The following is a 26,661-nucleotide window of genomic DNA, read 5'->3' as shown; positions in this document are numbered from 1 at the left end:
AAACATCTGAAGTATTTGTGAGTGAAGATTGTACAGATAAGGAGAAGTAGGGTAAACTGGTGTAAGGAACAAACCGATAGAGAGTGCAAAATGCAGAGGTGACAAATCGGCTGAGATAGAACTTAATAAAGTGTAATCAAGTGTAACTTGAATTCAATAGAAAGAGGGAGAGAAGACTCAGTAGAGTTAGAATCAACAGATATGTTTAGTTACAGTGTGTGTGGAGTGATCACAAACTAGTAAGATTGAAACCGGTAGAGCAGAGTATTGAAGGGTTGCAAAACTTGATTTGCAATAGGGAAGCTATTTTTGTATTTGAATCATCATATTGTTTTCACTAAGTAGGTGCTTAGTGCAGGGGTTGTAGCTCCTTTAGGTTGTAGCCTATAAATTATTCAAGGGTTGGTGCTCCTTTGAGTCGGTGCTCATAAATCAGGGGTTGGTGCCCTAAAATTGTAATTAGATCTATTACGTTGTGAGGCTGGATTGGAGCAGAAGATCTCCAGTAGCTATTCTCTCATTTTTCCCACATTGGCTTTTCCTTGTATATCTAGTTTTATGTGATGCATTCTTGTGTATGAGTTATGTTGATGTTATAGCAAATCCTTTCACACACTTAGTTTGCATTGTTTGGTATACCGATTAGCACTCAGTTTGTTTCATATTGTACTAGTATATCCCTGTTGAGTAAAAGTTGTTTAAATAATTGATTCACCCCTCTCTTAATGATCCATTGTGCCCAAAAATTGGTATCAGAGCCTAGGTACCCTATTTTGTCAAAGAATTCTCTATCTTGGGTAGATTCTATCAAGTGTTCATAATGGCAAGAAATGAATTTGCCTCCTCAAAAGCTCCCATGTTTGATGGTGTCAACTATGCCTTTTGGAGTAGAAGAATGGAAACCTATTTGTCCTCTCTAGGTTGTGATGTATGGATGTCAGTTGTGAATGGGTATACAGTCCCTAATAATCCCTGTACTGATCCAGATGCTAAGAAGGAATATAAGAACAATGCTAAAGCTAAAAATACCATTCTTAGTGGGTTATCTGACAATGAGTTTGTTAAGGTCATGCATTGCTCATCTGCAAAATAAACTTGGGATAAGTTGCAGAAGATATTTGAAGGTGATGCCAAAGTCAAAGAGGCCAAGTTACAGACATTGAGAGCACAAATCGAGGGTTTGAAGATGAGACATGAAGAGAAGATTTCTGACTATCTCCAAAGGATTGATGAAACAACAAACACCATTAGAGGGCTTGGAGAAGAAAGAAAATATGAGGTGGTAGTGAAGAAAGTACTTAAATATCTCACATCTAAGTATGATACAAAGGTTTAAGCAATAGAAGAAGCAAAATATCTAAAAGTCTTTACAATGGATGAGTTGTATGGCTCCCTAATTGCTTATGAGATGAGGATTGCCTGTACTGAGGCTGTGAAGAAAGAAGCTGCATTCAACACATCAAGAAAAGGAAAAGAAGAGTCTGCTCATGATGGAACCGGTGATGACTCTGATGACATCATAGAAAAATTTGTCAGAAGACTCAAGATAGGTTTAGGCAAATACAAAGGCAAGCTTCCTTTGAAATGTTTCAACTATAGAAATATTGGACATTTTGTTGCTAAATGTCCCTATGTTGATAAGAATGAAGATTATCAATCAAGTGGTAGCAGATCATACGGTAATGACAGGAAGAAGAAAGTCTACCTATATGGTAGAAGAGGCTACCAGAAGCAAAGCAGTCTTTACACACATGAAAATGATACCATAGATGAGGAGAGTGTCTCAGATGACTGTTGTAGTGAAGATGAAGTCAGTACAAACCTCTTTATGGCTCAAGAGGTTCTGACACCTAAAGAAGGAGAAGAAGAAGAGCAAGAAGGAGAAGTAGATCTTGAAGCAGATCTCATCAGTGCCTTGGAAGAACTGAAGAAAAGAAGAAGAGATCTGAAGAACAAGAGTTGTTGGAAGAATCTCTTGAAGAATCCAAGAAAATAATTGCAGATCTAAAAATTCAATTGGAAGAGGCCAAAAGGATCTATGAAGTTACTAGTATAGACTTGAGTAAAAAGGAGAAGGAGCATCAGAACCTGGAAGAAGAAATTGTCAAGCTCCAAAAGGAATTAGAGAAAAGCAAGGAAGAGATGAAAGTGAGAAGCAAATATGAAGGCAACATCGAAGCTTTAGATAAGATGTTGAGAAAACATAAGCAATCTAAAGATACCGGTGGCTTAGGTTTTGAAGAGGGTCAAAGTTCAAATATAAAAGACACATTCAGTAAGGAGATACAGTTTACTTCTTCAAATGAAGGTAAAGAGAAGAAAGACATTCACTGTAAGAAAAGATACCGGTAAGAAGACTTATGCAGATGCTGTTAAGAACCACCACACAAACCGATATACACAATCAATGAACCCGAGGCCATACTCAATGCACCGACATGTAGATCCAAGGAGAAATGCAAGAGTTGATCATGAAGGGTTCACCAGAGTTAGCAACCTGAAAGGAAGACCCCCGATGAGGCAATCATTTGTAGGACCAAGGCAATCTAACCAGTATATTCCAAACCTTCATGATTATTGTCACCGGTGTAATAAGTTTGATCATAGAATGGTAGATTGTAGGAAATTGAATCTAAAGCCTAGTTTTGAGAGTAGAAACTCATTTGCTACATTACAAGGTACAAATGTCACATGTTATAATTGCAATGAGTTTGGTCATAAGAGTTATGAGTGTAGGAGAAATGTGAAGATGTCCTACAAGAATGATTTGGATACATATTTCAATGCTAATGTAAAATGTTACAAGTGTCAAAATTGTGGTCACATAGCAAGGCATTGTAAGCTGAGAATTGGCGAGCAAAAGAAAATAGTACCAGATCAAAAGATAGAGACTAAATTGGAACACAAGATGACAAAAGAAGAGAAGAAATAAGAGAAACAGATTTGGATAGAGAAGGAAAAGAACAAGACAGAGTCAAGCTTGATTATGCAGACTGCTCTACATGCTAAAAGGAAGAATTTATGGGTAGTTGATAGTGGCTTCTCAAATCATAAGACTAGAGACAAGAAAAAGTTTATCAAGCTTGATGATTGGAATGGTGGTTCTGTCCGGTTTGGTGACAACTCCTCTATCAAGATTAAGGGATGTGGTACATTGACTATTAATGGAAAGATCAAGGCTCATGATGTGTACTATGTGGAAGGACTAAAGCATAATCTGCTAAGTCTAAGTTAGATGTGTGACAAAGGATACAAGTTCACATTTGACTCTACTGGTTGTCAGATAAACAAACAGAGTACCGGTCAGGTTGTAGCAAAGGGAAAGAGAACAGATGGTAATGTCTATAATATGAAAGAATGCTACGAGTCCCAATGCATGATGGGATAAGTTGTTAAAAGCTGGTTGTGGCATCAGAGATTAGGTCATGTGAATTTTGATAATTTGGTTAAGATAAGTAAATGTAGACACCTAAAATTGTCTAGTCTAATTAAATAAATATTTTATTTATTTAATTATCTTTAGCCTAATTCTTCTATTAATTAAATAAATATTTATTTATTTAATTAATTCATTTATCCTCTTCTAGCCTTATTTCTCATTTAAATAAATACATCTATTTATTTAAATTATCCTTTTCTTAAATTAAATAAATATCTTATTTATTTAATTAATCCCACTTCTTCTATTAATTAAATAAATCTTTATTTATTTAATTAATTCATTAACCTTTTCTACCCATGACACATGTCATTCATCTCTTAATTCATACACTACCTCCCCCTTTCATTATTTTATTATTTCTTTTACCTACCCTCTAATCATAGCTGACCTCCTTTTACACCTCTCAATCTTATCCCTCCATTTCATATAAGTGTCTTCTATATAAAGAGATGCTTCTTTCATTATCAAACCCTGGCTAATCAATTATTCTAATGAATCATCTTAATGACTTGACGACATTACGATCCTACTTGCAACCACATTCTGTTCTTTGTTGAGCTCTTGTACACATAAAATCTGAGAGCAAATACATCAAACAAGATCAATGGAGATAGGAAGAATGGAGATCCAAACCCTATTGGACATGTGATGGTATAATCTTTGTGATTTCGTTTGATTTGCATTGTCTTAGGTAATCTTCATATGTTATGGTGGATCTTTGTTGTTGTTAGGCTAGGGTTTTGTGGTTGAATTCATTTAGCCTTTCAATATCGTTATCCATTTTCACCATATACATTTTGGCACACCTGGTGGGACTCTTGTCCCTTTTGCATTTAACATCCTTGTTGCAGATTTTGTATTTTGAAGTTGCAGATCTGACATTTTCGGCAGCATTTTGATATTCCCGCGTTTGCGCACTTTCGGATCATGTTTTTGTTTTTCTGGCGCGTCTACGACATCTGGAATTGCATCTATGTTACTGGCAGTATTTTATTTTGCAGATTCCAAGGAAGCGCGTTTGTGTTATTAAGTCACGTCTGCGGTGTTTTTGGCCGCGTCTGTGTCTAGAAATCGCGTCTGCATTCTATAGTCGCGTCTGTGCCTCACAGAACCACGTCTGTGTCATGAAGGTGCATCTATGTTGATGGTAATCGTGTCTGTGTTCACCAGTTTCAAATTTTGGGTTTATTGATTCAGTTTTGGATTTTGCATTTAGGGTTTCAGATCTGGTTTATTTTGAGCTAACATTTTCAGATCTAGCTAACGAAATTGGTGCAGCTTGTCTTGAAAGCAAAATCGTTTGGTTGAAGGCCCCTATTTTCACAAAGTCTTTTGGGTTTAAAATCTACCTAACTTGTGTGCTTGTAGGAAGGGGTGATTATTCGAAACAATCCAAACTACTAATAAATCTTTGTTGCAGGTCCTTGGCAAGGGTTTTTGGATTTTTGTTGTGTGCCTTGTTTTCATAGACTAACAAACACTTCAATTGATGCACTAAAATTGAATCATTGTCTTTTGTGTCTTGAGCTATAGGCTCTTTTTGTTTAATCTTTAGAGGGCCTGTCTTCCCGTGTGGTCATTAGGACTACTAGTGAGAAGAGAACGACCCAAGTGGTAGCGAGGAAAACCCACCTCTTCCGAACCACTATAAACAACTGTATTCATGGTGAAAACTATGAATAACGTGTGCTGATTAGTTCATACCGACACTATGTCTCCCCATAAACCCGTTTGATCAAATTTATTTGATTAGTTGTAGGGCGTAACCCCTACCGGCTGGGAGTCTTCTGTATTTACAGAGCTGAAAGTGCCACATGTATGGCCACACGAGTGGATGCCCTTACTAGCACCTTTTTGTTTTAGAAGCCCAAATCCTTCCAGTTGTTGGGGCAAGAGGTCGGACCTCTGGTAGCGGCCCACACACATATGGTTCTTAGTAGAGATACAAAGTTCACCAACGGGAGTTTTCGTGGGGACTGATGCTTGGCTGACCCGAGAAGTGAGTGCCAAGGGTGGAGCCAGTGAGGTCAAGCATCTAAGTATCCGCTCTGAATAGCGTAGCCTTGGGGGTAAAACCCCATGTGGGATCAACAACTATTGTCTTGGCTAGCCATAAGAATTGTGCTTGACTTATTTTAAACATTCAAAACATTCAAGACCAAACAACAAAACATTGTGTCTTTTGTGTCTTCAAGTGTATACAAAACATTTTTTACATCAAACAACACACTTTTCTTGGAGTCATTTTGAGTCTAGACACTTGCAAACATTGGATCTTCATCAACACTGTGTCCTCTTGTCACGAAAAATAGTCAAACAGTCAAATTTTGGTCACAACAAAATGACTTCACAGATTGGAAAAAATTGCACAAATTTTGCAGAAACGTGTCTGTGTTATATAACCGCATCTGTGAAGGGCAGAAACGCATCTGTGTTCCAGAATCAACATTACACTTTGCAAAAAAATCTCAGAGACACATCTATGTCGAACAGAGCCACGTCTGTGTCAGGAAACCGTATCTATGAAGTATACAGGTGCGTTTGTGTTCAGAATTGATAGAACTTTTACAGTCCAACAAACAACCACAGTCAGTTTCGAAATTCTTGAGCTTCCTAGGTCATTTCTCCAGGGTTTCATTTAGCAGTCAACCTGTCCTTGGGTCTCACAAAGTCCATCATTGCTTCACATCTCACTTTACATTCACAATTGTCTAAACTTGAGTCAAAAGGTCACTTGTTTGTCTTCATCATACTTTGTCAACACACTACATACAACAACACTTTGCTAAGTGGTCCCTCATCAAGGTTTCTTACCTTTGGGTCTCATTTGGTCTTACTTAGAGTCAAGGTCAACTTACCTCATCAAGAGAAACTATCCTCTCTTTGGAAGTCACACCTACTCTACTACATACATACTTGGTCTTACACTTTGGACATTGCAAGTACACCTCATATTCATTTACATTCCATCCAACTCTTGCTCTTCCATACTTTTTCCATTTTTCATCTAGTCTCACACATCTCGGTCAATACCTAGTTCATGGTTGAAACCCGTCTTCAAAAATCTAGGAGAGAAACTAAAGAGGCTCAAGAGTCCGCAAACATGAGTTCTTATGAGTATGAGAATGATATCTTTTTCAATTCTGATCATACTATATTACCTGACATGGATGCCTATAGAAACATTCCAAATGTTGAGAACATGGACACTACAAACAACAATGCTTCACACAATGACAATATGGACAACTTTTCTATACATTCAGCAGATGTGGAAGAATCCATTATGAATCCCCATTTCAATCGATTGGTTGAAGAAATAATGAGAAGGGATAGACAATACTTCTTACACATGATGGCACAAAGTGGAGCCAAGATACCTCATGATTTTGACATGTCTCAAATAATGGAAAATCGATCTCTGCAACAAACTCACTCCAACATGGATCAAAGAAGGCCTAATAGTGGAGGCAATAGAGGACCACATATGGTACCTGAATCACCATCATCTTTATTTCAAAAACTAGAGGTCCCACACACACATGGTCAAGCATATGATACTCACCTTCGCAGACCATTATGGAAGTCTTATGCAGACAGATATGCTCAATCACATACCAATGCTCAGGATCAACCACCAAAGCAATTGGATATTCAAAGGCATGCTCAAAATTTGGACACAAGGAAACCCCGTGTCAAATTTGGGGGCAACACATTAGAACATGACATGCCTGTAGAGTATGGTATACATGGACAAAATAGATACGATGTTCCTCAACATGAATCTATACCAAGTGGTCCATATATGTAGCATCACTATAGACCTCCTGCATATGAACATGTATATGATCAATATCATCCATATATGCAACAGGCTCCTCCTCCAATTGGTGCCTCAAGCATGGGGTATGGTCCAAGAAGTCAATCTCCACGTAAGAGAAATTTGGAGCAACAAATCAAGGACTTACAAAAGAAAATGGAGGACATAAATACACCAAAGCCAACATACACAATGAGAGACATATGTCCCTATCCATTTGACAAAAGCATTCCAATGCCTCCATTTCCTACACACTTTGTGACACCTAAATTTGATAAGTATAGAGGAAAAGGGGATCCTAAGGCACACATAAGATAGTTTTTCATGGCTTGCATTGAGGTAGCAGCAGAAGAGACATATTTGATGAGATTATTCCCAGAGAGTCTAGGCAATCAAGCTATGGAATGGTTCTCCCAACTTCCACCTGGAATTAAGTCATGGGGTAATCTAGCAGAGGCATTTATTCAACATTTCTCCTACAACATAGAGAAAGACATATTAGTCACTACTTTGTGCAACACCAAGCAAAAAGAGGGAGAGTCTTTTGCATCATTTTTACAGAGATGGAGGAATCTAGCCAGCAGATGCTCTTGTGAAATTCCACAAAAACAAATGGTAGAAATGTTCACCCAAAATGTTAACAAGGACATTGGTTATGATCTAAGGAAAGCTTGTTTGTCCACCTTCAAGGACATTATTGAAAAAGGTTTAGCAATAGAAAAGGTCCTAATTGAACAAGGAGTCATTAAGATATTCAAAGAAAACAAACATGACTTTAAAGGAAAAGACAAGCCGAGATTTTGGAATAGAAACAAGAACACAGTCAATGATGGTGTTGTTGATGCCAACACAGTGCGACCCAAATTCATCTTTTCGGGATCAAGTTCTACAAACAATCAAGTGAATACTCAAACAACTTCTAGATCACAAAGGAAGTATACTCCCTTGGGAGAACCACTTGAGTCAGTTTTCAAAAAGCTAGTGGCAAACAAGGTAATCACTATTCCGGATTTTCCTCCATATGAACCAAAGGTTAAACCAAATTGGTGGAATGATGATGAGTATTGTGAATTTCATAAGAGCAAGGGTCATAAGACAGGAAATTGTCATCGACTGAAGAACATCATACAAGATCTCATTGATAGGGGTGACATTGAGATTGAAGGACACTCATCCAATCAAGAACATGAAATATTTAAGGAACCATTCCCAAAACATGACAAAGGAAAAGCTAAAGCCACAGATGACCAAACCAACTATACCAGAGCATCCTACAACTATGATTCAACTATCAATCATATCTCGATGGATAATTATGTTTCTACCATTATCATCAAGGACAAAACGTCTGAGAATTCTACCCAGAGACCCAGGATTGTCCTAAAAGGCATTGGATCTTCCTCCGAACCTACCTCTGAATGTCATGTCACAACTCGTTGAGGTAAAATCACTTTGCGAGGTACTCCAACTAAAAACACTGCTTCCTCATCAACCAAACCTGAGTATGACCTTGTAGAACAGTTAGGGAAGACACTTGCGCTCATCTCCATCCTTGAGCTATTACGCATATCCCCCGCTCATAAAGCCATTCTTGACAAAACCTTGAGAGACACCATCGTTCCTACTGATCTGAACGTGGACCAGTTTCAAGCCATGGTGGGATACCTTTCCATTCCACACTCTCTTACATTCACAGAAGCTGATGACGCCTCCGTAAGTTAACCACATAATGCACCATTACACGTTGAAGCCTTCATACACAAACATCGAATAAAAAGAGTCCTGATAGATGGAGGAGCAGGTCTAAACATTTGCACATTGAGCACTATTAAACAATTGGGATATTTTGATAAAGCTGTGAATTCTACAAATCAAATCACCATCAAGGCATATGATGATGAAGAGCGTTCATCCAAGGGCACAGTCACCTTACCTCTCAGAGTTGGGCCAGTTACAAAGGATGTGGTTTGTCAAATCTTGGATCTAGATCTCACTTATAACATATTGCTAGGATGCCCTTGGATTCATGAAATGAGAGCAGTCCCATCTACATATCACCAATGCATTAAGTTTCCTCTCAATGGAGTGGAAGTAACAGTTAACGGTGATCCTAATCCATTCATATACTGCAATAACCTGAGATCAAAGACTGAGACCATCATTCCCAGTAATCGTGAAGCTGTTCCTTCTTCGGCATACATTGATCCTGAGTCATTAAAACCCTCGACATCAAAACAAGGTGAGCTTAAAGGCAAGTTTCAAGACAAGGGCATGGGGGAATACACTTTAAATCAGTCCATGTACTTACGACAAGTCATGAGTTCCCCAAAAGAATATGGAAGACCACATCCTAACAAGCAAGTATCCATCATGATACTAAAATGGGACCCTACTACCTTTCAGAGATGGGGTGAACTGGAAGAGGAAGATTTATACAAAATGCTTTACAAAGAAATTGAAGATGACACACAAGATCACATTAGTCTACCATGTGAGAAATATGGAAAAGGCTTCAAAATTCTACAAAAATTCGGGTATGACGGAAAAAGCCCTCTTGGGTTACGAAAGGAAGGAATCATTGAACCTTTACAACCTGAATTGACTTTCAAAAAGGAATGCTCAAAAGGTCTTGGTTTCTTAACTTCCAAGGTCCACACCCAAAGGACAGAAGAAGCCTTACAAATCAAAGCTACCAAAATTCAACAAGAGGATCACTATTCCACAGATTCCAACGAATGGGAATGGGGTTCAGACAAGTCTTCCAGTGACTACAAGCTCACCAAGATATTCAGAGAGCTAGATGAACCCACAGAAGAAGAGGAATTTTATAACAAGTTTAGAGTTGGTCAAGAGACAACCCATGAGGATTCCACACAGTCCTTGTCCCAAGGTTCTAGGTTGAAATCACATAGGATGAGAACACTTATCCTAGAATGCGCTACTAGTGATGATAATCTGGATTTGTTCGCGATCAAGACTGATGAGGAGAGTGCCACCGATGACCTTGATAATTACCTGGACATGCCCGAATATAACTACATCTTCACTCTTAGCCCTGCTAACTTTGAAGACATTAACGGCCTTCCCCTTGTTCACCACCAACTCATTGACTGGGATCATGAAGGACCTGCACAGTTTGACACATTCCAAAATGATGAAGCTTTTATTGACTATATGGGCATACGAGATGATCTTCCCCCTGGGGACCATAAGGCGGGATACACTATAGAACTCAATAGCATGGCATATTTTGGTGAGGATGTTAGACCTTCCAGTCGCAAAAATGTGAAAATAAGAACAACTCAAGGGTCTTATGGCGAAAACCACACTGTGGTGCTGTTTGACCCCAAAAAAGTAAAAAGAAAGGATGTATCTAAGGGCGAAAACCTCTCTGAGGCACCTGAAGATGGAAGGCTCGATATTCTCCCAGCATCATATGAGGAAAAGTCATCCATGTTGGTAGAGGAGACCATCAAAACAAACATTGGTACAGAAGAGGTTCCACACAACATATTCCTGGCTCAATCATTGACAGAGTCAGAAAGGTCAAAATTCATAAGTTTCTTCAAAGAATGACAAATCAACTTTGCCTGGTCATACGCTGATATGCCTGGATTGGATCCGGATTTGGTAATGCATCATTTGACAGTCAAACCGGGGGCAAAGCCAGTGAAACAGAAATTAAGAAAAATGCATCCACAAGTGGCATTACTAGTTAAAGCAGAACTTGAGAAATTATTGGATGTCAGATTCATACGCCCAATTGATTATCCTGAATGGATCTCTAACTTGGTGCCTGTCAGTAAACTGGATCACAGCTTCAGAATTTGTACAAATTTTAGAGACATCAACAAAGCTTGTCCAAAGGATGACTTCCCATTACCAAATATTGACTTGATTGTTGATCTCACAGCAGGTCATGAAATGTTATCAATAATGGATGGATTCTCTGGTTATAATCAAATAAGGATTGCGCCTGCGGATCAACACAAAACATCATTCACTTGTCCGTGGGGAAATTTCTGTTGGAATGTCATGCCTTTCGGGCTAAAAAATGCAGGTGCTACATATCAAAGAGCCATGACTACTATCTTTCATGATCTCATGCACGTAACCGTGGAAGATTATGTCAATGACCTCTTGGGCAAATCAATTGATAGAAATACACATTTGGACATACTTTCAGTCATCTTTGATCGGTTGGAAAAATACAAAGTAAGATTAAACCCCAAGAAATGTGTCTTTGGAGTAACCTCCGGGAAGCTTCTAGGATTCATTGTATCCAAAGGAGGAATCGAAGCTAATCCAGCAAAAGTTAAGGCCATCTTGGAGATGCAACCACCAAGAAATATCAATCAACTTCGATCCTTACAAGGCAGACTCCAGTCCATTTGAAAATTCATAGCACAACTTGCAGATAAGTGTAATCCTTTTCAACACCTACTAAATAAAAACATCAAATTCAAATGGGATGATAATTGTCAACAGGCTTTCCAGACGCTCAAAAATTATCTTCTAAATCTGCCAGTTTTGATGCCATCAATTCCAGATCAACCTCTGTTACTATAGATCTCAGCTACTTCAATAGCACTGGGGGCACTCTTAGCACAACAAATTGCTGAGGGCAAAGAAAAAGCAGTATACTATATCAGTCGCACATTGGTAGGATATGAGCTAAACTACACACCAATTGAGCGTGCATGTCTCGCCGTGGTCTTTGCTTCGCAGAAATTATGACATTACATGCTCACTCATAAGACTAAGTTAGTTGCAAGAATCGATCCATTAAAATACCTTCTCAATAAAGCAACACTTACTGGGCGACTGGCCAAATGGGTAATGATCTTGAGTGAATTTGACATCGAGTATGTGGACAGAAAAGCAATAAAAGGACAAGCCATCGCAGATCAATTAGCAGATGCTCCCATGATAGATGATGTTCCTCTAAGTTCAGAATTTCTAGATGAATCTATTTTGACAATGTCACATGCAAAGCCATGGCAACTGTACTTCGACGGCTCATACACACAGCATGGGGCAAGAGCTGACATCCTCTTTATAACTCCTCAAGGGGATTCTATACCAAAATCATACCGCTTATCATTTCCTTGCACTAACAATATAGCGGAATATGAGGCATTAACAACAGGATTACGAATTGCAATTCAGTGGAAGATCCAGGAACTTTGTGTTTTTGGGGACTCTCAACTTGTCATCCGTCAAGCAACTGATGATTACCAAACAAAAGATGAAAAATTAATGCCTTATAAACAAATGGTGGATGACCTGAAACAACACTTCACAAAGATAGACTTTGAGCAGATACCAAGAGAGCAGAATCACATCGGAGATGCCATGGCTACAATTGCTTCACTGATTGATCTACCTCCAAACAAGACCCGCTATGAGTTCTTGGTGGATAACCTTTTGGTTCCTTCATATGAGATCATGCCTACTGAGATGATATGTGTGGTCTGTCCCGAGTCCCAGTTATATGGCTCCATCTTCACATACCTTTGTGACAATATCCTACCTCTTGATCTATCAAATAACCAACGTCGCACTTTTATTCGCCAATCCTCTATGTCATTTTAGCTAATATCCTATACCGGTGAGGTCTAGATGGCACTCTTCTTAGATGTTTAGAAAGTGATGAAGCTCAGATTGTGTTACGTGAAGTACATGAAGGGATATGTGGTCCACATGCTAGTGGTCCTACCTTGGCCAAGAAACTCATCAGGACTGGATATTACTAGCCCAATATGGAAAAAGACTCATATTAGTTTGTCAAGAAATGTAAGCAATGCCAAATTCATGGCGACCTCATACATGCACCAGCACAAGAACTTGAACCAATTGCGTCTCCTTGGCCCTTTTGTCAGTGGAGACTCGATCTCATAGGCAAGATTCACCCTCCTTCTTCCAATGGTCATCAATTCATTATCACTGCCACAGAGTATTTTACAAAATGGATTGAAGCCGTGCCTCACACAAGTCACAGGAAAACAAATTGCTACATTCATCCTCAACTATATCATTTGCCGATACGGTATTCCTATTTCCATTATCACTGATAACGGGCGTCCCTTCAAAAATCAGGATGTTCGTGAACTCTATGATCGCTTCCATATTTCCCATCATTTCTCCACACCATATTACCCCCAAGGTAAAGGCCAAGCTGAGGCATCTAATAAAACAATCCTTAAAATCTTAAAGAAGACAGTCGATGATGTTGGTCGTAATTGGCATATCCAACTTAATCCGACACTTTGGGCCTATCGCACAAATGTCTGCACACCTACAGAAGCTACACCCTATTCACTTGTCTATGGCGCTGAAGCCATCTTGCCTGTTGAGGTCGAGCTACCCTCTTTACAGGTCTCTTTGCAAAAAATCATCAGTGATGAAGACTATAGGGTCTCTCGCTTACAAGAGCTGGAACTACTAGATGAATGAAAACAAACTGCTTTTAATCATCTCAAGGCTTACCAACAATGAATGGGTCACAGCTACAATCATAAAGTCAAGCCTCGTACATTTGAGGTAGGTGATTTGGTTCTCAGAGAAAACCCCAAAAATCAACAAGACAGAGAGAAGAAGGGCAAGTTTGAACCAAATTGGCTTGGCCCCTACATTATTATAACAGCATATGGATTTGGTGCATATCAGCTCTCAACTACAAAAGGTGAACCTTTGGAGGATCCTATCAACAGCATGCACCTTCGCAGGTTTTACACATAGCTCTTCAGTGTATCCTAATTAAAAAAATACAAAAAAATCAAAAATTTCAAAAATACAAAAAAAATAATAAAACAAAAAAAAAATCGTTACTTGGTGAAAACCTGGCAAACAAGCACCTTGTGACACAAAAAACATTGAAAAATCAAAAAAAGTAAAGAGAAATAATTTCGTCCAATGGTGAAAACCACTCTGGTGGCGCCCTGGGCAAGTACCATGGTGAAAACTGGGTCACCAGCGCCATGCGTAGAGACATTGCTCCTCCCTCCTTCAGGATTCACTTTCATCCTTTCACTTTGCACACACTCACAACCTATTCGTTCATAATAAACTTACCCATTCCCATCATGGATTGTTATTGATCTACCCAAGATTGGTTCGCCATTCATAATAAACCTCCCTTTTCATCCATAATAAATCAGATTCTATTTGTGGCTAAGGCAAATCCTACGTCTAGTGATGGGTGTGGAACTGAGAACATCACATGTTTCGAGGAGTACAGTTTCTTCCAGCTTCCTTCAGTCTATCCATGCACAATTTGCAATAAAGTTTCATCTTCTCTGCAATAAAGTATCAGTTTCATGGATTCAGTCAGTTTCAGATGAGACACAGCAGCAACAATGGGCTTCAACAAATCAAATCTTTCAACAGACTCAGACAACATATGGTTTCGTGCTATCTATCCTTTTTGTGAAAGTAAACATTGTGACCACAATCAAATAAGACTTATACAAGTGACAAGAGACACTAAACTTGAGAGCTGTAGTGGATGTAGGTGTCGAATCTTGGTTTTCTTTTGATTTCATCTTTTTTTGGTGACATGTCTTTTAGCTTTTCCGGGATGTCTCTGACTAGAGATTCTATCTCCAGGATGTCTTTGACTAGAAAGGCGAGGATGCGGTATCGTCACCTATTTGTATTTGTTGTCTGTGGATTGTCTCTTAGTAAAGCTATGACTTGTCCAAGGATATGAGGACACTGAGAGTCTAGTGTGAACTGGGGCATTCTTTGTTTGTGACTATCTTATCTCCATGCAAACAGGTACAATGACTTTCTAGGTCAAATATATGCCTTGATTGTCATAACCTACTTGCCATAATAAAGCTCAATGATGATAACGCACAAGAAGCTATTTCACTTTCATATCTTCTATCTTTCATCCCCCTTTCTTGATTGACTTCCATCGTCCTTTTCGAGTCCACGTAGCCTGCTATCACATGACTGAGTATAATGACACACCAAAAAATATTTGCATTTCATGTAGTTTTACCTGCATTACCACATATCAGCATTTCATACATACATATAGATATCACAATTGTATCACATCCTGCACACAACACTTGTTAGCACAATTTACATTTGCATTATCATATTCATCTGCATTACATACATTCACATTTGCATCATACATATGTATAAAACATAAAAAAACAAAAATACTGCATTGCATCATATACATATTTGCATCCATAACATAAAACAAACATCACATAAGAACATCTCATCATATAGGTACACATGCATATAGCTACCGCAAAGATGAATCATCTCATATATATATCATAAGTGTCATAATACAATGATGTCAAAACAATCATATGGCTACAAAGCACCCACAGGTGTCTACATCATCATACAAAAATGGTACAATACTGATACATAGGGAGCCCTCTACGGCTATGATGAACTCCCTCCCTCGGAGCTGCCTGGCCTTGATGGACTCTGAGCCCCTGAAGGACCCGTCCCAGGATCATCCCTCCTATCCCCTCTATCTGGTGGTGGTGGAGGACCCATAACCCCACCACTCGATGCCTGTCTCCTCTGGCTCCCTCCCGTCACTGTCGCTATACACGACGGTCTATGGAAGCTCCTCACCGGCTGATCCGCTAGCACTGCACCATAATAGAGATCCCGCCAGTAGGCAATCTCCTCCCCTACCTGCAGGATATAGGCATATCTGGCCCCTGTGTCCTCTGCTACCTGTCTCCCAGCCCTTAGTGTTGTCTCAGCCTCTCTATAATGTTGAATAGCCTGATCCCGCTCCTGCTTAGTATCTTTAAGCCTCCTCCTGAGCCTATCCCTCTCCCTCTCCAACTCCTGGATCTCATCTGCTTGTCCCTGGCAGATCTCCCTTAGCTCTATTAGCTCATCCTCCTCTGCATCAGCCCCCTCCGGCTCTGCCTGTGGCTCCCCTTGTATGGGTGCCTGCCCCTATGCCTATGCCTGTACCTGTACTGGTGCCTGTACTGGTACCTATCTCTGTCCCTGTCCCTATACCTGTACCTATCTGGGACCCTATGTTGTTGGCACCTGCAGTGGCAATCCACCGCGACCCCTCACCACCCGAGCCTGCCTCTCCTCTCCACCCTCCCTCTGCGGTGCAACCCTCCTCTCTCCAACAACTCCCCTCCTCCTCTGTCAGCCTCTGCCCCCATCACCTCCACCATCATCATCATCCCCACCACCATCTCCATCTAAGGGCTCTCCCAAATCCGTCAGGCATGGAAATGGATGCTCCGCCTAGTATGTTGTGTACTCGGCATCCATGTCGATATCCTCAATCTCTGGCCACATGTCCTAGGGTAGGGGCATCATCTCTACCAGCTGCATAACTGCCTGATCATATGATAATAGGGGCCCAAACTACGCCTGATCTCTCACAGTCCGTGCATACATGCCTGAGCCCCGTGGCATCCTCTGGATCCTGCCAAACTGCCTACCAATCCTATCCACTAGCTACCTCTCCAGCACATAGGGCATCCGTCCAATCAGGTACCTGCTCTGGAAGGTGTAGGGAAGCTCAACTACATCATCCTCCCACTACTCGCATCCCAGGTATGGTCTCCATATGACCATGTCAATATCATCTATCACTCGCCGCCAATGCTCTAACCTGCCAATCCGTGGCTGTGACATGATCATGTCATATAAGTGCACAAAACTGCGTCCATGACCTCTGCCTCTGAAGTGTATCGGCATCGTCACTGGCAGATGCTCATAAGCCCACACCTGCAACAATGTCACCCCGCAACCCAATCCCACTGATCCATGGTATACAAACTAATGCAGCTCATAGTAGAGGTGTGCCAGTACACACGGTCTCCAAGCATATCTAGTGTGTTGTGTCACCAGTGTCTCCAATGCTCCTCTCCATCCTATAGCCAACCCTCGTGTCGCCCTATCCAGACATAGGAACCCACTAATTGCTCCTCCTACCACTGCTGGCAATGCTAGCCCTATAGCTGTCATCGTATCCCAAGCCACGTGTCCAGCCCTCATCTCTAGTCCTAGGTCCTAGAACACTCATCTCAAGGCCTCCCTATCTCCATCTCGATCGTATGGGATCAGCTCCCCATCGATCAGTATCCACAGGTTCCTGTAGACATCCTCAAGGGTGACTATCATCTCACCCATCGGCAAATGAAAAGTACATGTCTTAGAGTGTCATCTCTCCGCCAGTGCAGTCAGTAGTCCCATGTTCGCCCGAAACTCAGGCACATATAGAACATGTCTCAATCCCATAGCCTTGATAGCAGCTCGCTCCTCGGTTGTCAGCTCAGGTCGCAATCTTTGCATTGATGGGAATCTCTCCCATGACTCTAGCATCGACAAATACTCCTGCAGTCAAGCAAATCAATCATGTCAGTCATAGTGACATTTCCTGCTTATCACAAAATGATACTTTTTATCTAAGTGCATCTAGCTATCTATCCTAGTGACACTCACTATTCATCACAAAGTGTTGCTTTTATCCTAGTAGTACTCCCTGTTCATCACAAAGTACTACATGTGTGGCACTCCCTGTTCATCACAAAGTGTTACTCACATTTGCACTCACTATTCATCACAAAGTGCTGCTCATATTTTAGTACTCCCTGTTCATCACAAAGTACTCTATCTTGGTACTCACTGTTCATCACAAAGTGCCTTGATCTATCTTAGTCTTCCCTAGAGGACCTTCTTGAGTGTATCCTCTCAGCAGCTTATCCAATCGACAGCGTATGTTCATCACAGAACTGCCGATTTGCCCTAGAAGACAAAAATTCACATTTTTTAAACACAAATGTGCTTACTTGACATAAACGCGCTTAAAGACTGCACAGATGCGCCTGAACAACACAGACACGCCTGACAAACACAGACGTGCCTATGCTCTGCACAGACGCGCCTGGGCGACATAGACATGCCTTCTTAGCACAAACATGCCTACACATCACAAACGCGGCCGCATTTGGCACAGACACGGTTTCAATCACAGACACGCCTGACACAAACACAGACACGCCTCGCGAGCACAGACGCGCCTAGCACCAACGCAGATGCGCCTGGACGTTTTTGGACATTTTTTTCAACCCTATTCTAAGCACATTTATTGCCCTCTCTACCATGCATTAATGACAATAATAAATGCATCAAAGTACGAGGAGGTTTGGCAGTACTTACCGACTCTCCTGCCTCTACTGGCCTCTGGAATCAGCGAACGTGGTCGAATCTATGAATGAAGGCCATCGTTACTGACTACTGCTGCTCTATTTTCGCTCTGCACTCTGCTCTCGTGGATGTGTAGATGACAATGAGGATGTATTTTCCCCCATGGTCTATCTTATAGACTACCCCTAGCCTTCGTTTCCCGAGTCAGTCTTCTTTATCCCGTGACTTTGTCACCTTATCCGGTCAGTCCATTCTAGCCTTTCTTTCTTATCGAGAGATTGTCTGCAATCTTTTCAAACATTTTCATCCAATCTCTTGAGGGGGCATATCATTCCCATCTTGGGGAAACTTTGTATCAGTTCATCTTATCTTCTTTGAAACAACACAACAAGCCGCATTGTCTCAAAGAGGGGCAAAATGTAGACACCTAAAATTGTCCAGTCTAATTAAACAAATATTTTATTTATTTAATTATCTTTAACCTAATTCTTCTATTAATTAAATAAATATTTATTTATTTATTTAATTCATTTATCCTCTTCTAGCCTTATTTCTCATTTAAATAAATACATCTATTTATTTAAATTATCCTTTTCTTAAATTAAATAAATATCTTATTTATTTAATTAATCCCACTTCTTCTATTAATTAAATAAATCTTTATTTATTTAATTAATTCATTAACCTTTTCTACCCATGACACATGTCATTCATCTCTTAATTCATACACTACCTCCCCCTTTCATTATTTTATTATTTCTTTTACCTACCCTCTAATCATAGCCGACCTCCTTTTACACCTCTCAATCTTATCCCTCCATTTCATATAAGTGTCTTCTATATAAGGAGATGCTTCCTTCATTATCAAACCCTGGCTAATCAATTATTCTAATGAATCATCTTAATGACTTGATGACATTACGATCCTACTTGCAACCACATTCCATTCTTTGTTGAGCTCTTGTGCACATAAAATCTAAGAGCAAATACATCAAACAAGATCAATGGAGATAGGAAGAATGGAGATCCAAACCCTATTGGACATGTGATGGTATAATCTTTGTGATTTCGTTTGATCTGCATTGTCTTAGGTAATCTTCATATGTTATGGTGGATCTTTGTTCTTGTTAGGCTATGGTTTTTTGGTTGAATTCATTTAGCCTTTCAATATCGTTATTATTGTTATCCATTTTCACCATATACAGTAAAAACTGGTATGTGAGAAATATTCCACAAATAACTAAATCGACAAGTAATTTTTGTGATGAGTGCATCAGAAGCAAGAAAATCAAAGTAAATTAAAAGACAAAAGAGTATAATACCTCAAGACCTCTAGAGTTAGTACATACAAATTTGTGTGGACCAACAAGGACAAGGGCTCTGTCCGATGAGAGATAATTCATGCTATTCATTGATGACTACTCAAGGATGACTTGGGTGACATTTTTGCATGAAAAATCACAGGCATTTGAAAGATTCAAGATTTTCAGAAGGATGGTTGAAAATGATAGTGGACATCGGTTAAAGTGTTTAAGATCAGACCAGGGTGGAGAATATTCTTCAAATGACTTTATTGACTACTGTGAGAAACATAGAATTCAAAGACGGTATTCAGCAACAAGAGCACCACATCAAAATGGTGTGATAGAAAGGAAGAATAGGATAGTGAAGGAAATGGCTAGAACAATGTTAAATGAGGCTAGCATACCAGATACATACTGGAAGGAAGCAATTCATATTTTTGTCTATACATTAAATCGGGTACAACTAAGAGTGAATAATAGAATGACTCTTTATGAGTTATGGTATGACCAGAAACCATCACTCGAGCATTTTAGACTGTTTGGAAGTAAGTTCTTCATCAAGAGAGATGTTGATAGATTAGGAAGTTTTGATTCTAGGAGTGATGAAGGAATCTTCTTGGGTTACTCAAGAAATAGAAAAGCCTACAAATGCTGCAACAAGAAATTGAGAAAAATGGTTGATAGTATAAATGTGAGAATAGATGAAGACTTGTATACGAAAGAATTTGCACCGACACCCTATATTGATGTTTCCGATGATGAGCATGAAGATCAATCTGACAGTGGACCATTAAAAGAAGCACCAAGCAAGAACTCCAACCGATATGTGCAGAAGAACCATTCGGAAGAAAAAATCATAGGAGATAAAAATGAAGGTGTGCAGATCAGAAGGAGACTAGCTTGGAATGATGAGCACGTAAATTTCTATCTCATGAAAAAACTTGAGCCCAAAAATTTTGATGAAGCTAGAAAAAGTGAAAAGTGGATAGATTCCATGGATGAAGAGCTTAAACAAATTGAGAAAAACCAAACTTGGGAACTTGTTCCTAGACTGATAGACAAGAATGTCATAGGTACCAAGTGGGTCTACTAGAACAAGATGAATGAAGAAGGCAAAATAATCTGACATAAAGAAATGTTAGTTTGCAAAGGGTATGCTCAAGTGGAAGGTATTGACTTCGAATAAACCTTTGCACCGGTTGCTAGGTTAGAGACAATAAGAATGTTCTTAGCTTTTTCTGCCTATAAAAGTTACAAGGTTTACCAAATGGACATTAAATCTGCATTTTTGAATGGTAACCTTGAAGAAGAGGTGTATATGGAACAACCAGAGGGTTATCTTTTACATGATGATGAGAGTTTTGTATGTCAGTTGAAGAAACCCTTGTATGGCTTGAAGCAGGCTCCCAGAGCATGGTATTCCTGGTTGGATAAATACTTGAAGGAGAAAGGATTCCGAAAAGGGAATGCAGACAGTAACTTGTATGTCAAGGTAAATGGAGATCACATGATTATAGTTGTTGTATATGTAGAAGATATTATCTTTGGTGGAGACAAGGACATCATGTGCAAAGAATTTGCAGATCAGCGGAAGATAAAATCTGAGATGTCCATGTTGGGTGAGTTATCTTATTTTCTTGGTTTGCAGATATCACAATAGGAGAAAGGAATTTGCATCTCAGAAACCAAGTATGTTAAAGACATGTTGAAGAAATTTCAAATGGAGGACAACAAACTGGTAAGTAATCCCATGGTTACCAGTTGTAAGTTGAGCAAACACTATATAGGTCTATGATTGGTAGTCTATTATATCTAACTATTGGTGTGATTATTTATTCTTATAGGATATAATTACACTTTACTTAAGTTAACTTAGGATAATGCATCTCATCATAGTTTGGATATGAGACACTTAGGGAAGTGTGCACATAGGGATGATACTTGTAGGAGAAATTCCACCTTTGTGGTCTTATCTTGTTGTTACATTCCACATTCGATGGGTGATCCACCTCTTATGGAATATTATATTATTTCTCCTACCTACCCCTGCTTTTCCTTACCTACCCTTGTTTCTCATTGAGCCACATGTCATGATTGTGTGCTCACATATCCATTCGGCCTTGCCTATAAAAGCAAGCCCATATTTATTGTATTGTTAATCTAGTTGATCATTTGTATATTGATGAGAATACAGTTTGTTCTTGTCAAACTATTGTCTCTCTTTTATGTGCTTTTCATTGTGCCCTTGATCTTGGCAAAATCTCACATGGTATCAGAGCCATTGGGGCTTCATTGATTGGTTTTGGGAGACATCTTGGAAGGCTTCTAATTTTAGATCTGAGGTATTGTGAATTTTGGAGGCATCCTAGAGCATTTTCAACCTCACCATTGCATCCGGGAGACCCTTTCCATAAAAATAGAGTATAAACTCAACCTATTTTGGTGAAAATAGAATTTTGGGTGTTGGAGGAATTTTTTACCCAATTCGGGTAGTACGGTATGAATTTTATTTTATTTTTTGCAAAAAATTATCTATTTAATTTCGCAGAAATTTCAAAAATATAAAAATTCAAAAAATATATATGTTTTCGGAGGTACCATAGCCCCCCCTAATCCTGCACTGCAGTTTTCTTGCAAGGGTCGTACCCTGTGCAGATCGCAGGGCCGTACCCCTTGTTGCCGCCGCCCTTCCTCTGGTCTCCACTGCCTCTGATCTTCGTGCTACCTTCCACCATCAACACACAGCCCCGCCGGCCCTGCTACTTATTGGCTCCGGCCCTAGCCCCAACCACCGGCTCCGACCACTGACTGCCGGCCCCAGCCACCGCTGTCGACCCCGACTCCCACTGACTAGCCGCCAACGACCTCTCACCACTTGTCAAGACTCTATGATACGTCACCTCTTTCCGGCGGGACACACGTCCGCCATGTGGTAGGTGGCCATTGGCCCGTGGGTAAGACTCAGTGACACATCACCTGCCCAGTTGGCTGCCACGTTAGCATATCCGTACAATGGGCAAGGGGGTGCGACATTTTTTTGATGGTCATACGGTCGTCAAATTTAACATAGTGAATTGCTGATGTCATCCTGCGTTAGCACTTTTTTGAAAATTTTAGACCCCTCTCCATTGAGTAGTTTGATTTTTTGGGTCAACTTTGGAGGCCCATAACTTGCTCAATTTTGCTCCATTTTGGGTGCAATTTTTTTTTATTTGGGCTAATTTTTTGTGCTCTCCATAGTGGTGTGTTTATTTTTTGATTTTGGTGAACAAGTTTTACATAATTTTCAGATTCTCTCAGCAGTTCCTCTCTAATCCTTAATTTTGCAACTTCAAAGGCTTCATTTGGGCTCATACGACCTCCTTTTCAGGTGCCATTTTTTTTTAAGTGCATATTTTTTCATCTACTTTCATAATGTGTCATCGGTTTGCAGAGATTTTGGGTGGATATTGTACTTTTAGAAATTGTTCCTTTTTGGCTTACTTGGATCTTAGTTTAGATCTCTTGCATTATCAGTTTGAGTTTCCTTTGGCCTCTTTGAGGGAGTTGTAAAGTTGAAATCAGAAGTCCACTTTGCAATTTTTTGCAAGTGGCCCATTGTACACGCATTAAGTATAAAGTGCCAAATCATCATTTTTATTTTTATTTTTTTTTGGGGGGGGGGTTCTTTGATTGAGTGAATTTGGGGGGGTGTCTTGTGTGATTGTGCCTCTCTTTCCTTGTTCTCTTTCATTTTTGTTGATGAGTCCTCATAAATTTCCACCTTTAACTCCACATAACTATGCATCTTGGAAAATTAAAGCATGGAGCAAACTAATGGAAAAAGGACTCATGCATTACATAGATGGAACAATAGCAACACCAACTAATCCTAAGGATGATCCTAATGCTCAATTAGAATGGCTCACTAAGAATTGCATGACTATTCGAACATTGTGTAAGTATGTATCACATGACCTGATTTTTCACATTAAGAAGTGTTCTACAATCAAAGAAGCTTGGGATATATTTTAGAAATTGTATGGTCAAGTTGGTGAAATCATAGGCTACAAGATTGATAATGAGCTCACCAACTTGGATCCCAAGAGTTTTGATACAATCCAAGATTATGTCACCAAAGCAGATGAGCTAAGAGTAAATCTTAAGGATTGTGGAATTGACCAAAAAGATGCTCAATTGATATTCAACTTGTTGGACAAGCTTTCACCTGAATATGCAGCATTTGTTTCTAGCTTCCAAACCCATCGCTTGATAGTGGGGAGTTCCTACACTATGCCTTCATTTGATGCTTTCACAAAAATGTTGATGTTGGAACAATCTAAGTTGTTGAATATGGGGATTCTCAAGTCTTCAAAGTCCAAGGCTTTGGTGGCTAATCAAGGAAGTCAAGGGAGTCAAGGCAAAGATTCCAATAAGAAGAAGAAACAATCTAAGTCAAAGCCACATTAGGAAAAAGGACAATCATCCTCTCCATCACAAGGCGATTTTTCATCCTCTTGCAAGAAGGGGAATCTACCTAAGAAGGATAAACCAACTTGTGCTTATTGCAAGAAGTATGGTCATGATGAGCATCGATGCCACACCAAGAAAGTTGATGAGTTGACAAATCTCCTTAAGAAGAACAACATCAATTTTTCATCCACCTACAACAAGAAGGATTCATCTCCTTCCACTTCCTCACAGTATAAGGGAAAAGGGAAAGCATTTGTGGCTACAATAGGTTCTTCACACTAGTGGATACTTGAATCAGGTGCCTCTTATCACATGGGTTCTACAAAGGAGAAATTTTCTTCATTGGAACCATCAAAGGTACCTCACATTTACATTGGTGATGATACACAAGTTGAGGTCGAAGGGAAAGGTTCGATTGCCATGGATGGTGGAACATTTTAGAATGTTCTTTATGCTCCTAACTTGTCTACCAATCTTCTCTCTATAAACCAAATCACTCACTATGGGAATGGGAAAAAGGTTGAGTTTACACCTGATTCAGTTGTGGTAAAAGAACTTTATGATGATGCCTTGGTAGCAGTGGGACAAGTCAATGACAACTCAAGACTTTATTCATTCTCCCACTTTGTGCCGAGTTCTCCTTCTAGGGCCTTGCTTACTCATTCAAATTTAGAAAGTAAGCTATGGCATGAGTAGTTTGGTCACCTCAACTACCACTATCTTCAATAACTTATCACTAAAGACATGGTCACATGTCTACCTCGAATCAATTTTTCAGAGGGTGTATGTTCAAGATGTTCCTTTGGAAAGCATCCCGAGGAGAAGTTTGATAAGGGGAAAGCTTGGACAGATTTGGAAGTTCTTCAACTTGTTCACAACAATGTAGCCAGTCCATTTCCATCACCTTCATTTAGTAGGGCTCGCTATGTCCTCACCTTCATTGATGACTACTCCTACTTCACTTGGGTCTATTTTCTTGTTCATAATAGTGAAGTGTTTGACAAATTTCTAGACTTCAAGGCTCATGTGGAGAAGCAATCAGGGAAAGTGGTCAAGATTCTTTGCATAGATAATGGAAGGGAATATGTGAACAAAAGACTTGAAGATTTTTGTACATTTGAGGGGATTGATCTTTAGAATCCAGTTGCCTACACTCCACAATAGAATGGAGTTGCAAAATGTAAGAATAGAACTCTAAAAAAAATGGCTAGCTATATGATACATGCGTGTTCTCTTGATCCCACCTTTTGGGAAGAGGCTATCAATTGTGCTACACACATTCAAAATTGGGTTCCTCAAAAAGATTTGATGGGTATTACTCCTTTTGAGGCTTGGGCTAGTAGGAAACTGATTGTGAGACATTTCAAAGTCTTTGGGTGTCTAGCATGGGTTCACATTCCTCCACAGAAACGCAAGGCATTGGAACCTCAGAGTAGCCCTTGTATTTTTGTTAGATATCGCGAGGGTGTTAAGGCATATCGATTGATGGATCCAGAGACACATGAGGTTTTCATTGAGAGGAGTGTTCATTTTGAGGAAAGCTCTCCTATCTTAGCCTCCCTTCCTCCTCTACCTTCCTCCATTATGGATAGTGATGAAAGTGATTCAGATGATGAGACTCCTTCAACTCTGACTCATAGGGTTACACTTCCATAGGGTCCACTTGTAGTTGAGGAGCCTCATCCTCCACCTCCACCTAGACCTCGTTAGGCTCGACAGACACTTGAGTCAATAGGCTCTCTTGTTGGGGATCCTTCAGATACACGGAGGACTCGATCACAGCATTAGGACCTTCAACATGCATACATTGCTACCACTTCTGATCCACAAACATTTCAGGAAGCATCAAGGGTTCCTGAGTGGGACCAAGCTACGAAGGAAGAGTATAGTTCCTTGATGAGGAACAACGCTGGGGATTTAGTCCCTCTCCCTATGGGGAGAAAGATGGTTCGATGTAAGTGGATATATCGAACCAATTTTGCAGGGGATGGTAGTGTGGATAAGTATAAGGCTCGATTTGTTATGAAAGGTTTCTCATAGGTTCCAAGTGTTGACTATACTGAGACCTTTGCGCTTGTAGCCAAGATGAACTCCATTCTCTTGACACTTGCTATTGCTGCAACTCATGGTTGGGTTGTCCATCAGATGGATGTGAAGAGTGCTTTTTATTCATGAGGATCTTGATGAGGAGATATATATGGAGAAGCCATAGGGTTTCATCCAGGATTCTTCATTGGTTTTCTGACTGAGGAAATCTCTCTATGGCCTTAAGCAAGCCCCTAGGGATTGGTATGCCAAGATGGATTCCTTCCTTCTCTCAGCAAGGTTCACCAGGTGTCATTCTGATCCAAATGTCTACGTTTTGTGATAGGATGATTCACACTTGATACTTGTTCTCTATGTTGATGATTTGATCATTACAAGGAGCACCTCATCCATCATTAGCAGTGTCAAATATGCTTTGCATGACA

This window comes from Cryptomeria japonica, chromosome 4 (genome assembly GCF_030272615.1).
Source record: "Cryptomeria japonica chromosome 4, Sugi_1.0, whole genome shotgun sequence".
Lineage (NCBI taxonomy): Eukaryota > Viridiplantae > Streptophyta > Pinopsida > Cupressales > Cupressaceae > Cryptomeria > Cryptomeria japonica.
Note: the sequence above shows the minus strand (reverse complement) of the source record.